The sequence below is a fragment of the Sarcophilus harrisii genome, chromosome 3, assembly GCF_902635505.1.
Source record: "Sarcophilus harrisii chromosome 3, mSarHar1.11, whole genome shotgun sequence".
NCBI lineage: Eukaryota > Metazoa > Chordata > Mammalia > Dasyuromorphia > Dasyuridae > Sarcophilus > Sarcophilus harrisii.
Window position 1 is genome coordinate 309,464,248 of NC_045428.1, and position 14,125 is coordinate 309,478,372.

Sequence of the window (14,125 nt, forward strand, 5' to 3'; positions counted from 1 at the left end):
CTTCTCCATCCATACTTTGATTTTCATTTCTTGCTTAGAGAACAATAATGAAAAGGGACAGCTGGGATATAATAAATAGATAAAAAGCTTGCCTCTGAATGTGTAAGATCTCAAATGCAGTCTTCTAATTACTGGCTTTGTGACCTTGTGAAATTAATCTAACTTCTTTGAACCCTTAATATATTGATGAAATTTTAAGTTGCAGAGCAAGTGCCAGGATGCTTTAGGAGAGAGTTTTCTTACTAATGATTTTCTATACCAATAAAGTACAAATCTAGTTTAAAAATATTATTGATATTTGAAAGGATGTGATTTTGCAAACTATAAGGTGTTTCAGATGCAAGCTGTGTCTTTCATGGCCATTGGTGTTTCCATCAGGGTCCCTGTGTCCCCATCATGGCCACACTTAGCTAGAACTCTAACTTCCAAAAGTTAGTCCAGTGGCAATGCAAGTATGGATCAGAGCTTCACCGACAACACCTTTTTGAGTCTGATCAGGCTACTTAAACTGTTTCAGCTTGAATTTGGACACTAAAAATGGACACATTCTTGTGGATTATTCCAAAAACCTCACCAGAGAAGATGGGATTGAAGATGCTCATTGAACTGGTTAATATCTCATGGGGTGGAAGATGCTTGAGAAGAAATGTTCAAGGGAAATAAGATCAATTTCACTGAGGACCAGGTTTGCTCCACATGGCATTGTGGAATTGCTCTAATAGATTTATGCTGGTGGATGGCAAGGATGTGGTACCAGAGGTGAACAAAGTGCTGAAGAAAATGAAGGCATTCTGTCCAGGGTGGAGCCTGGAAAGGCTACATCAGGAAGATGATTACAGATGTGATCAATATTGGCACTGGAGGTTCTGACTTGGGTCCTGCAATGGTGTAGATGCCCTGAAGCCTTACTCCAAAGGAGGTCCTCATGTCTGGTTTGTCTCCAATATTGACAGTACCCATATTATTAAGGCTCTTGCTGAACTCAGTCCTGAAACTTTCTTCTTCATCATTGCATCAAAGACATTCACCGATGCAGACATAGCTAAGGAGTTGTTCCTTCAGGCAGCAAAAGATCCTTCAGCCATGGCAAAGCATTTTGTGACTTGTCTATTAGTGCCCCCAAAGTTAAAGACTTTGGAATTGACATCGAAAAAATGTTTGAATTTTGGAATTGGGTTGGTGGATGTTATTTGTGCTCAGCTATAGGCTTCCCCATTGCCCTGAATGTTGGTTTTGATCTCTTTGAACAGCTTTTGAGGGTGTCATTGGGTGGACAATTGTTTCCTCTCCACCCCACTGAAGAAGAATGCCCCTGTGTTGCTTGCTATGCTCTGGTACATTAACTGTTATGGATGTGAGACTCAGGCCCTGATGTCCTATGACTAATATATGCCTGTTTTGCTTACATCAGGGTGACATGGAGTCTAATGGGAAGTATAGCCCCGAGTCAGGAATCTTGATTGAATACAATATGTGCCCCATTGTATGGGTAGAACCAGGGATGAATGGACAGTCAGTATGCTTTCTACCAGCTTATTCACCAGGGTCCCTGGATAATTCCTTGTGACTTTCTCATCAATCTGGAATGGTCTCCATCACCAGATTCTTCTAGCCAACTTCCTAGATCAGATTGAAGGGGAAGATAGCAGAGGAAGCACAAAAGGAGCTGGAAGCTCTACCTAAGAGTGATGATGCCCTGAAGAAGCTGTTGCCTCATAAAGTCTTTGAGGGAAATCATCTTCCTAATTCCAGGGTCTTCACAAAGCTCACATCTTTCATTCATGGAGATTTAATTAGCCATGTATAAGCACAAAATCTTTGTCCAGGGTGTTGTCTGGAATGTCAATAGTTTTGATCAGTGGGGACTGGAACTGGGAAAGCAATTGGTAAGAAAATTGAGTCTGAATTGGACTCTGATAAACCTGTGACCTCTCATGATGTTTTCACCAATGGGCTCATCAATTTTATCAAATAGCACTGGGCCTAAGTCATGAAGCAATTAGCTGCCTGCCCCCTGTGACCGGGTCTGATCTCTGTTGTAGTGCCCATTTGGCTCTTTCCTGCCCTGTCACAAAGAGATCCACTTGTCATTCTTTTAGGCAGGGTCCTTCCTCCTTGTCAGGAAAACAAGTCCTACTTCATGAAACTATTTTAGTCTGATGGGTTTTTAGTTTTTTAGTTCTCAATTCTTCTTTCCTTTGCATCATACAAGTGCTTAGCCTTTCCATACTTTTCAGGACTGATCTAAAAAAATAAAGATGGTTGGCAAGGAAAAAAACACAGCAAAAACGAACAAACCCTGTCAAAACAAACTAACAAAAAATAGGATGTAGAAGCCATTGAGTACAATGGTTTCTTTATTTTAATTATTTTTTTAAAATATTTTTTATTAAAGCTTTTTAATTTCCAAAAGATATGCATAGATAATTTTTCAACATTAACCCTTGAAAAACCTTATGTTCCAATTCCCCCTTTCCTCCTCTCCCCTCTCCTAGATAGCAAGTAATCCAATATATGTTAAACATATATATGTTTAAAATATGTGTTGAATCTAATATATGCATACATATTTATACAATTATCTTGCTGTACAAGAAAAATCAAATCAAACCAGTAAAAAAAAATGAAAAAGAAAATAAAATGCAAGCAAACAATAACAAAAAGAGTAAAAATGCTATGTTGTGATTGACATTTAGTTCCCATATCCTCTCTCTGGGTGTAGATGGCTCTCTTCATCACAAGATCATCTGAATCATCTCACTATTGAAAAGAGCCACGTCCATCAAAATTGATTATTGTATAATTTTGTTGTTGCCATGGTTCTGATCTCCTGGTTTTGCTCATTTCACTCAGCATCAGTTCATATAGGTCTCTCCAGACCTCTCTAAAATCATCCTACTGATTGTTTCTTACAGAACAATGATATTCCATAACATTCATATACCATAACTAATTTAGCCATTCTCCAACTGAGGGGCATCCATTCAGTTTCCAGTTTCTTGCCACTACAAAAAGGGCTGCCACAAATATTTTTCCACATGTGGGTCCTTTTCTCTCCTTTAAGGGAGCTATAAACCCAATAGAATATGTTTCTACTCTCAATCTGTATAACCTAGACCAGTGCTCCCATTCCTGACCTCCCCTGATATTTCCCCAGAAAAATGTGATTTCTTCAAGAGCATGGACAATTTCATTTTTATATTTGTATCATCAGTGTCCTAAACAACGGACATATTATAGATGGAGGGTACTTAATAATTGCTTTTTGATTGATTGCCATTTATTACTTATGTAAATTTGGTTAAATAGTTTTATTTCTCTGGGCTTCAGATCATTTTCTGCTCAAAATAAGGGAGTTGAATCCCTCTAATTTGAAGATTTCTTTGAATTTTAATATTCTATAAGTCTATAAAAGGGGTATGAGAAAGGGGAAAGATGAAGAATTAGATTCAGAGGTAAAAAGAATCTCAAAGGCCAAATTTAATCCAACTTTCTCATTTTCACAAATGCATACAAAGACTAATTGATCAGACGTGGTCAAACAGAGAGTGTCAGAGATGGAATCTGGACCTAGATCTTTTTACTCTAAGCCAGGGAACCTTCCACTGAAACATGCCATAAAGAAGGGAGAGGAATATAAAGAAAGTAAGAGAGATGGAGCTGATCCCATGGATTGCTTTACCTTCTCTCTAATGAAAGTGAGCTTAATTAGAGTCTTTAAGACACTATAAGCATTTACCCTATTCCTCTCCAAACTGATTGTGTGACTCTGTACAGGTCAATTAACCTTTTGGTAGTCTAGGAAACACTCTAAGTTATAAGTTGGGGAGAAAGTGTCTACATGAATTGAAAGAATGAGTTTCCACACCTAGGAGTTCTGATGTTAATAAAGTTAGAAGTCTTTTTCCTGTATCAGTGACAGCCATATATTGATAATGATGATGATGATGATGAATGGCTTTGTTCTTTTGTTGCTATGATATTGCTTAACAAAATTCATCATAAAAAACACATTGTTAAAAGGCTGTATTATTGGATTAAATCCCCTTTAAGAAAACCTCTAAAACTAGGTTAATTAAATTCAGTATTTCTATCCCATTACTCCATTTTGTAAATTTAAAAAGAAGGTTCAAAGGGTTTTGAAGCAACTTTCCTGTAGGTCATGGCATTGTTGACCTATACCAGAAACTAGAGATAGAAATAAAGGTGGAACACATGGGAACTCAGCTCCAGTCTCTTGATGCTAGCTCCATGTGGTTAATTTAACAGTAAGCACAGGATGTTATAGCATTACCTTCCACGGTTCCCAGGGGAAATAATTTCCATTAGCATCAGACCAGTAATGGATACAGAACCTGCTGATCAGTCTGGCAACATAAACACATAATTATAATATTTATCCCAGTATATCCCCTGAGTTTCGAATTCAACAATATGGCAAAACATCATCCCTCGATTTTTTAAAATGCAAACTTGATTCTATGATTTCAGGTCACTGAGTTAATAAAAAGAAAGGTTCTTTGAGGCAAGGTCCCTCATTTTTTCCTCCTTCTTAGCAGCACACTATCAGATACCAGTCAATTTTCAAACATTTTTAGACAGAACCACCACAGAGTCAGCCTCTGAGATAGAATTTGATATAAAGGTAACAATATAAACATTTGCTGCAATTCTATTTGTTTTGAAAAATGTTATTGTGCTCAACTAGTAATTAATAACAATAATAATAATTCACATTTATAAAGCACTTTTTGGTCTGCAAATGCTTTCTTGTGATAATCTTATAAAGTACATAATAGAGTATTATTATTCCCATTCTACAGATGAGGTGAAATGAATTGCTTGTGGTCATGCTGCATTTTGTATGTTCTCAGTCCAAGTCTGGTATATTGCCTCTGTTAAGTGGTATCTTATTATTTGTGAGATTTTTTGCCATTATTTGTGCAAATAGTTTAGTTTAAAAGTCAATAATAATAGCAGCTCCTTCCTCTCTTTCTTCTCCCATTATATAGCAAGCTATTTCAAAAACATATGTGTGTGTGTGTGTGTTGCTAGGGTGCAAAGTGGATGATCTGTCCCTTTTAGCTCATGTGTTTCATTCTCCCTGCTGTTATTTGATTTATGATAATGATATATTTGAGAAGAGAATATCGGAAAAAGGAGCAGGCATCTATAAGAATAAATTCCAATGGTTCATTCCCTTGAGTTTCAGTTATATCCATGTTGCACTCCCAGCAGAGGGGACAGAGACCTCAATGACTCTTCATATTCCTCCATCCCCATGAATTCCTTAGATCGCATTCTCAAGTTTTTCAAAGTTATTATACAATATACTTTGTGCAAATATCATTTAGGAAATGGCTTTCTATGTGTAGTTGAACATAAACTTATAATATTCATATTATTGTATAAATTGTTCTTCTGGTTTTTCCCACTTAATCCTGTATCAGTTCTGAAACTCTTTCATATAACAGAAAACTGCTCTAAATATTTTTGAAGATATAGGTTCTTTTATTTTTTCTTTGATATTTTTTGTGGATAGGCCTAAAAGTGGTCTTAACCACCTAAAAATGGTTAACATAGCTTAGTGATTTTATCGGCATAGTTCCAAATTGCTTCCATAATCCACAGGCCTACCAATAATATTCTTATGTTTTATGTCACAAGTCTACTAATACTGCTTTTATGGATCCAAAGCTCCAGTTGTCAGGCTATCTAAAAGCCAGCCAGATGGTGCAATGGATATAATTCTGAGCCTAAAGTCAGGAAGGACCTGAGTTCAAATCCAGTCTTAGACATATAACTGGGTGCATCACTTAAATCCTGTCTCCCCTAGTTTCCGCATTGGCAAAATGATTATAACAGCATCTACTTCCAGGGTTGTTTTGAAGATAAAATGAGATAACATTTGTAAAGCACTTTGCAAACCTTAAAGTACTGCGTGAACTCTAGTTATCATTACTAGGGCTAGTCTCACTAAGGATAGAGAAACTCATTTTGCAGAATCTGGCCATCAGGTGATAGTCTTTTGACCACAGTAATTCATAAAGATCATCTATGAAGGCAAGGAGGATTGCAAGGGATCAACTTTCTTGATGAAATCATCTTGAAGTAAAATTACATATATTGTACAATAGTCACTCTTTCAGAATTTTCTTCTCTAAAGTGTAACAGATGAACTTTAAAAAGTAATTATTTTTAAAAAGCATTACTTTTACAAATAATTGTTTTAAGTCACATGTTTTCTAGGGCATGTTAAACTACTTGGTAAAGGGCATACATAATTAAATTTAGCAAATAAAATTTATTCCAACATTCCAGTGAAGTACTTTGTTTTGGTTCATAAATTCCCTGTCTACTCTAATCAGTCAAGTCCAACAGGGGTTGTAAGACTAAGTAAAGCCTCCTTTCCAGCCTTCAGGAAACTGAAAGGTCTGAATGACAGCTAGCCACAGCAAAGCATCCCTTATTTACTGACACAATGATCTAGGTCTCTTGCATGCAGCTTTATGGGCCTAGGTGCCCATCACTCATGTAGCCACTGGGTTTTCAATGTAATTAAATGTGTTATGTTTTTCCTAGGAAGAGGTTTATTTTCCTGGAGATCAGGATTCACCTGTCTGTGCCTCTTTCTTTCTAAATGAGAGACAAATTTGGAAGAATTTATTCTAGAAGCTTAAAAAGAGAAATATATTGAGATAGAATGTTACTGTATCTTGAATCAGAAGACTTGTATAAGTCCTCTTTCTGCTTCTCACTAGTTGTGGGACCTTTCACTGGGTTTTAGTTTCCTCATCATGAAAATGAGAGGGGTTGGAGATAATTTCTAATGTTTTGGGAACTTTTGTCCTCAGAATCATGGAATCATAGACTATAGGCAATGTCTGTAAACTTGTAGTGCACAAAGCCCCTTTTTCTAGTTAGGTTTAAATTCAATCTAAGATAACGTTTATTTTAAATAGCAAAATTTTTCTTAAGGTATATAAAGGTAAATTTATACACATTTAAGAGAAAATCATCTAATCATTCAAATAACTTTGAAAAATAATAATCATACTTTGTAAATAAAATTCTAATTCTTCATTGTAAAATAATTGTTTAATAAGAACAAAATTTAATGTACCAGAGTACCTTGAAATATTTATTTGCTACTGTATAATTTCTTACTAAATGCTCATGAATCACTTTACTCACTTTATTAAAATTTAGCAACATATGGTGGAGTTGTGAACGAATCCAACCATTTTGGAGAGTAGTTTGGAACTATGCTCAAAAAGTTATCAAACTGTGCATACCCTTTGATCCAGCAGTGTTACTACTGGGATTATATCCCAAAGAGATTATAAAGAAGGGAAAGGGACCTGTATGTGCACGAATGTTTGTGGCAGCCCTTTTTGTAGTGGCTAGAAACTGGAAACTGAATGGATGTCCATCAGTTGGAGAATGGCTGAATAAATTATGGTATATGAAAATTATGGAATATTACTGTTCTGTAAGAAATGACCAACAGGATGATTTCAGAAAGGCCTGGAGAGACTTACACGAACTGATGCTGAGTGAAATGAGCAGGACCAGGAGATCATTATATACTTCAACAACAATACTAGATGATGACCAGTTCTGATGGATCAGGCCATCCTCAGCGACAAGATCAACCAAATCATTTCTAATGGAGCAGTAATGAACTGAACCAGCTATGCCCAGAGAAAGAACTCTGGGAGATGACTAAAAACCATTACATTGAATTCCCAATTCCCATATTTATGCCTACCTGCATTTTTGATTTCCTTCACAAGCTAATTGTACAATATTTCAGAGTCTGATTCTTTTTGTACAGCAAAATAACGGTTTGGTCATGTATACTTATTATGTATCTAATTTATATTTTAATATATTTAACATCTACTGGTCATCCTGCCATCTAGGGGAGGGGGTGGGGGGGTAAGAGGTGAAAAATTGGAACAAGAGGTTTGGCAATTGTTAATGCTGTAAAGTTACCCATGTATATATCCTGTAAATAAAAGGCTATTAAATAATAAAAAAAAATGCAAAAAAAAAATTTAGCAACATATTTAAGAAGCTTAGACTATAATGGAAATTATCTTGAGTTAAAAGAGATTTACAAAGGATTTTTACAAAATTATTTATACAGGCCTTTATAAGCTTTAGATCTAGTAAGATCTAGAAGATCCAGCAAGATTTAGAAGATCTAAGGAGATCTGCTGTTTCTTTCCCTCATAGTCTTTTGAATTTCCTTTACTCTTTAAATTTTACTGGTTAAGGTTTTACTGGTGGTAGCCCAGATCAATCAAGCCAATATGTTTATTTCTTAGTATACTTAGATAAATTAAAAATTACAATATTTATATTGTAAAATTTACTTCTTTAATATATTGTATCAACCTTGTGTTCCCCTTCTCTCATTGATGAATTTCTCCTAGAATCTCCATTTTGAGGAAGGGTGTAGGCCAGCTAAACTTCAAATCTCTGCTTTTTGCTGTTGTGGTGTGTGAAAGATTAAATGATTGAGAAAACAAAGCATCTTCTGAACATATTGATTTATCAAGCAATAAATGGCAATTACTCAGCAAACTGGGACCAGATCCCCAGTCCAGGTTTGAACTCTGAATACAAGATGAAGCAACTTTTATACATTAAAAACAATTAATCAAATAAGACTAATTAATCAAAAGGAAACAATACATTAGGTAATTTGTTTTCTAATAGCATGTATTATCAGAGACTTTTCAAATTGGGGGTGGGGAGAATGAAATGGTACAATTTCCTGAAATCAGAAAAAGAGGTATCCCACTTCCCTCAAGTGTCAGTAAACAATCAAAGGAACATGGAAACAATAACTAATTGATCTATATAAGGGGAGTTTTCAGAAAGACACGGGTTGCTTGAGATGAATAATTATGAGAAAACTCAGTCTTTGGATCTGATAGGATTTCTGGCTGCAGGGGTCCTCAAACTTTTTAAATAGAGGGCCAATTCATTGTCCCTCATTCTGTTGGAGGGCTGGACTATAGTGAAAACAAAAACTTTGTTTTATGGGCCTTTAAATAAAGAAACTTCATAGCCTTGGGTGAGGGGGATAATCGTCCTCAGCTGCCGCATCTGGCCTGTGGGCCGTAGTTTGAGGACCCCTGATAGGTTCTTGGTTAAGAGTTCTCTCAATAGCAGATAGAAATGATCCCATTTCCCAGCCATGCATGCCTAGGTTCAAACAATGCAATAAGGTCACAAGATGGAGTCAGTATGGCTCACTCATTTCCCACAATTATCCAGTTGTTGTCCCCCTTCCCTCAATTCCCTCATTACCATGTCCTTATATATATCTATCTTTATAAATCTATTTCCCTATGTCTCTCTCTCTCCTTCTCCCGGATTACCCTGAGCCTAGCACAGTACTTTTTCAGTTGTAGGTGCTTAATAGATGCTTGCAGGTTGGTTGATTTATAATTAGAGCATTTGCTTCTCCAGATCTCATTATCAATGAGAATGTGCAATTTGTGTAATATATTTTAGTTGAAAGAGTAAAATTACAGAGATTCTTAGTGTATATTGGACTAGGCCTTTCCCTATTCTTTCCCTTTGCAGTTAGTGTGCAACAAAAGTTCTTTACTCGTTTGGCAATTTGTTAAATGAACAATGTCAGTTTACACACTTGGGGCAATACAAAAGGAAATAAAACATATGGCTCTTAGAAAGCTTACAATTTGCCTAGACAGATTTCTGAAGTAGAAAAAAACTCCAAGCAAGAAAAAAAAATTGTGATTACACAAAATCCTTTCTATATTCATCGCTCTCTATGTTTACATTATTATTATTATATATATATAACAAAATATAAATATAATAATATAATATTACAAATAATTATATATAAACATACAGCATATATATTTGTATCAACATGTATATATGTGCATGTATATATTAATTTAACTTTTACTTCACAGCACATAGATGAACATTAGAATTTTCATCTTTGGACTCCAAAATTTTCCAATCTTTCTTTTCTGTAGCCTTTTCCTCTTTCCCAACCTCCTTTCTCTCTCAAAAGTATACTAGAAAAGCTCACTGGACTAGAACTTAATAAATCTCCTCCCTATTCTTAGCTTTGCAAGTTTCTATTAATATGATCTTGGGAAAATAATTTCATTTCCTAGTCTTCAGGTTTTTGTCAGTAGAATTAGCCAACTAAGTAGTGAGTAGGGATAGTCATCCAAAGCACTATGGCTCCTCTCTAGCAGTTTCCATTAGAGTATGATGAGTTGGCAATAGCTTTATATGACAGTACCTTCCTACCAATTGATGTCTTCCTTTTGAGGAGCATTGGGTCCAATTTCTCTCTTTCCAATGTGTGAGTCTGTTTCTCCAGCCCAGGGATAGCAGTACTGCCTAGTAGGATCATAGATTTAGAGTTGAAATGACCTTAAAATGCACCAATTCCATCCCCTGACCCCATTTTATAGATGAGGCAATGAGACCAAGTGATTTGGTCAGTGTGGAATTGTCAGTAAATGTCTGAAGCAGAATTTGGATTCAGGTCTTCCTGACTCCAATCCCAGTGCTCTATTTATTATGCTGCCTTGCTGCTCTGGTTAACTCAGAGCAGGATTGTTGGGTTATTTCTTCCAGGACCCCATTTATATGTCTATACTAGGAAGGAGAGTTTAGGAGAGGAGACTTAATAATTCATGATATGGCCCTGTAGAATGGAGACTGACCCAGCAGTTTCTGGGCTGGACCCCTAGACTGTGGCCAAAGATGGGGTCTTTTGCATGACCCTTATTCTTTTACCCTCCTGCCTACTTTGAGAGTGATCTGTGTCCATAAGCAAAGGAGCCTAGAGAAATGAAATAAAGTGATGCTGTCCCCAGGCTTCATGAGGAAATTATGACCAGGGCTTGAAGCATCTATGTATAAGCAAGGTTAATGTGTATTTTATCATGGGCTGGCTTTGAGACACTGTTCTTATTTCCAGTCCCAAATGGTTGTGTAGTGCTGCTTTTCATAGTCAAGACAGATGTCTTCTGTCCTTTAGGCTCCGGCATATCCCTACAAAGACTACTGTATAGCAGGGGCTGGAGGAGTGATTGATACCTGTATGCTTGCGTTTGAAAAGAGTCCGGGGGAGGGGAACGGAATGAATCCTTTGGCTTCAAAGGCATCACAGAAATGAGGCGATAGTAGTTATTACTGGCATAAATGTATATATTCTCATGAGGGTGCGAGTGAGGAGCCCATGAATGGGGGCATAATTAGTATTTGCACTCATGTGCAGATGAGTTCATTTTCAGGAACATGTACTTTTCTGGATGAGCACCTAATCGATTTCAAAGAGGATGGGATGAGGGATTGGAGACAGGAGGGAGAATAATAATTCATCACTGGCCAGGTAAGGGGCTAATGCATTATACACCAGAGGGCTGCATTTGGAGTCAGGGAACTTGCATCCGAATCTGGATTTTGCCATTTACTAACTATCTCACTTTGGGCTAGTCCCTACTCTTACCTGGACATCTATTTAATGGATGTTGAGAAGTATTTTCAGTCCTCAATCTACAATTCCATGACATGACCTGTATTTGGAGATTTGGAAATGTAATCAATGCCCCTACACCCCATAATTCACAGCACCCATGGCAGTCCTACACAATCATGATCTGTGATAAAAGAGCAGTATTTAAAAAATATTTTTTCTGAGTGTGACAAAAAAGTTTGAGAGATACAACTTGTGGGTAATTAATCATTTTATTAATTATATTAGCATGTAATTAATAAAAACTTGGTCATTTGGCCATCTTTCCCAAATCAAACAATCTTCGTGGAAACCATCAATATTTATATACCCTTGAAAGAGTGGGTGTTTCTGAGAGTGGAAATCAACTCTGATTGGTTAATAACTAAGGAGAGAATGAAGATTATAATGAGAGGTGGATTGACTCTGATCACTCAGTCTTGGATTAAGAGACTTATCACTTCCCAGACCACCTCAGTCTAGGGCAATATAGACTAAAGAGAGAATTTTCTTTTACCCAGACCTGTCTGATTAAAACACAACAGGCCAGAATCTACCAATTCATTTAAACTATTTTTTTTTTTTTTAACCTTTCAATCAGATTTTAACTTTCCCATTTGGGTGCTGTCTCGCCCAGTATTTCATCTCATTATCTTCCCTGCACTTCAAAGGCTGTCCGAATATTCTATAGAGGTTGATTTCTAAATGAGAAAAAGGAAGGGGAAAAAAACCTTAATTCTAATTCAATAATTGGCTATTAATGTAGGAGAGAAATAATGATTTCTCTCATAGGTCTTTCTAAAATTTATCATTTCATTTTATAAAATTGGTTCTTCTTGATCTTTGATAAAAATGGAACTTCATAGGTCATTTAGTCTCTGCCTCCAGGTAAGTGGAGTCTAAACCATTTTATGGAACTGAATATTAATTTTATTCTTAATCATCCTTGTATTAGATTAAATATAAGCTGGCCCCCAGCTAAGTGGTGTGATGGATAGAGTGTCAGGCTTGGAGTCAGGAAGATATCTTCCTGAGTTCAAATCTGACCTCAGCTAATTATTAGCTATGTGATTCTGGGCAAGTCACTTAAGCCTGTTTGTCTTAATTTCCTTACTTATAAAAATGAACTGGAGAAGGAAATGTTAAATAAAGATACTAATCTTTTTGGAAAGTATCCCACATGGGGTTCAAAGATTTGGAGATGACTGAAAAATGACTCAGCAACAACAAGAACAAGCTGCTTCCCCTCCCCCTCAAGATTTCCTTAAATTTTCTAAAACTATAAATAGTGAAAAGTAATACCAATTATTAGCTACATTAGGTTTTATGCAAATAAAATTTCATATATGAGAAGGAAAATGGGCCTGTATTAGTATCAATATGCACTTTCTTTCACATCTACTCTTTACATCATCATCATCATCATTATTATTATTTACCAGTATTGATGCTTCTAATTGACAATCGATCCTCTGTGACCTTGTATATGAATTTTCTTTTATTAAAGGAACAACCAAACATTTATGCATCTCCATAACTAGGAGTACCACACAGCACCCAAGGGCATTCTAACTTAGAAGTTGGTTGTCATTCATTTCTTTGTTCTTCCCCTTAGTGGACCATGCCAACATTCTTACCTTGATTTAGGAGTAGTGTCTGCATCCTCCAATCAAATCTCATGGCTCACTTAACCAGACATGTCCTTCTGTTTCTCTTTTTATGTTCCTGGCTTGTGCCTCGTCCAAATTCACTTTCTTTCTTTCTTTTTTTTTTTCAAATTCACTTTCAAAAGATATTCTTACATAAGTCCTCAACTGTGATTGCCTAAAAAAAAAAGGTGAATCAAAATCAATAAACACTTTGTAAAAGAAAGAGCACTAGATGGAGAGTCAGAAAACATGACTTCTAGTCCAGCCCTACCACCAGACAGTTTAAATCACTTGTTCATGTATAAATGAATGACTTGGATGCAGGACCAAGTTGAACTGCATGATCTCTACTTTGCCTTCCAATGATAAAAATTCTATATTAAGCACAGAAAGTTGAAGGCTCTGAATTTTTAATAAGTAGTTATCCTAAAATAGTTAAGAAAAAAATGCTGTTGAAAAAAAACATTTGAGTTCTCACCATCTATCCTTAGGCCAGCAAAGAAAGAATAAATCTTTATAGCTATTTCTAAATATCTAATTAGCAGGCTGCATTCTACTAGATGATTAGACTTACAAAAAAGAGTGACTTTTATTATTACTGTTCAGTGGCTTCAGTCATATCTGACTCTTTGTGACCCCCCCTTTTTTTGACAGAGATACTTGCTATTTCCTTCTCCAGTTCATTTTACAGATGGGGAAACTGAGGCAAATAAGATTAAGTGATTTATCCAGGGTCACACACCCCAGATTTAAATTCTGCTCTTCCTGAGTCTTGGCACTCTAATGTACTGTACCACTTGGCTTCCCCATAGTGACTTTATATGGTATAAATCTTGAAAAAGAGAAGGGACTAAGGCTGGGGCAGGAGATAGAAAGGAAAGGAAACAAGCTTTTAATAAACACATGATGACCAGCTGTAAATGACTTTATTATTTTCAATAGTACA

At 36.1% G+C, this 14,125-nt stretch overlaps 1 pseudogene; it reads left to right on the forward strand.

Moving 5' to 3' along the window:
• The first annotated feature begins 396 nt into the window (after positions 1-396).
• Positions 397-1,975, forward strand: LOC100925947 (annotated as a pseudogene).
• Positions 1,976-14,125: the final 12,150 nt, after the last annotated feature.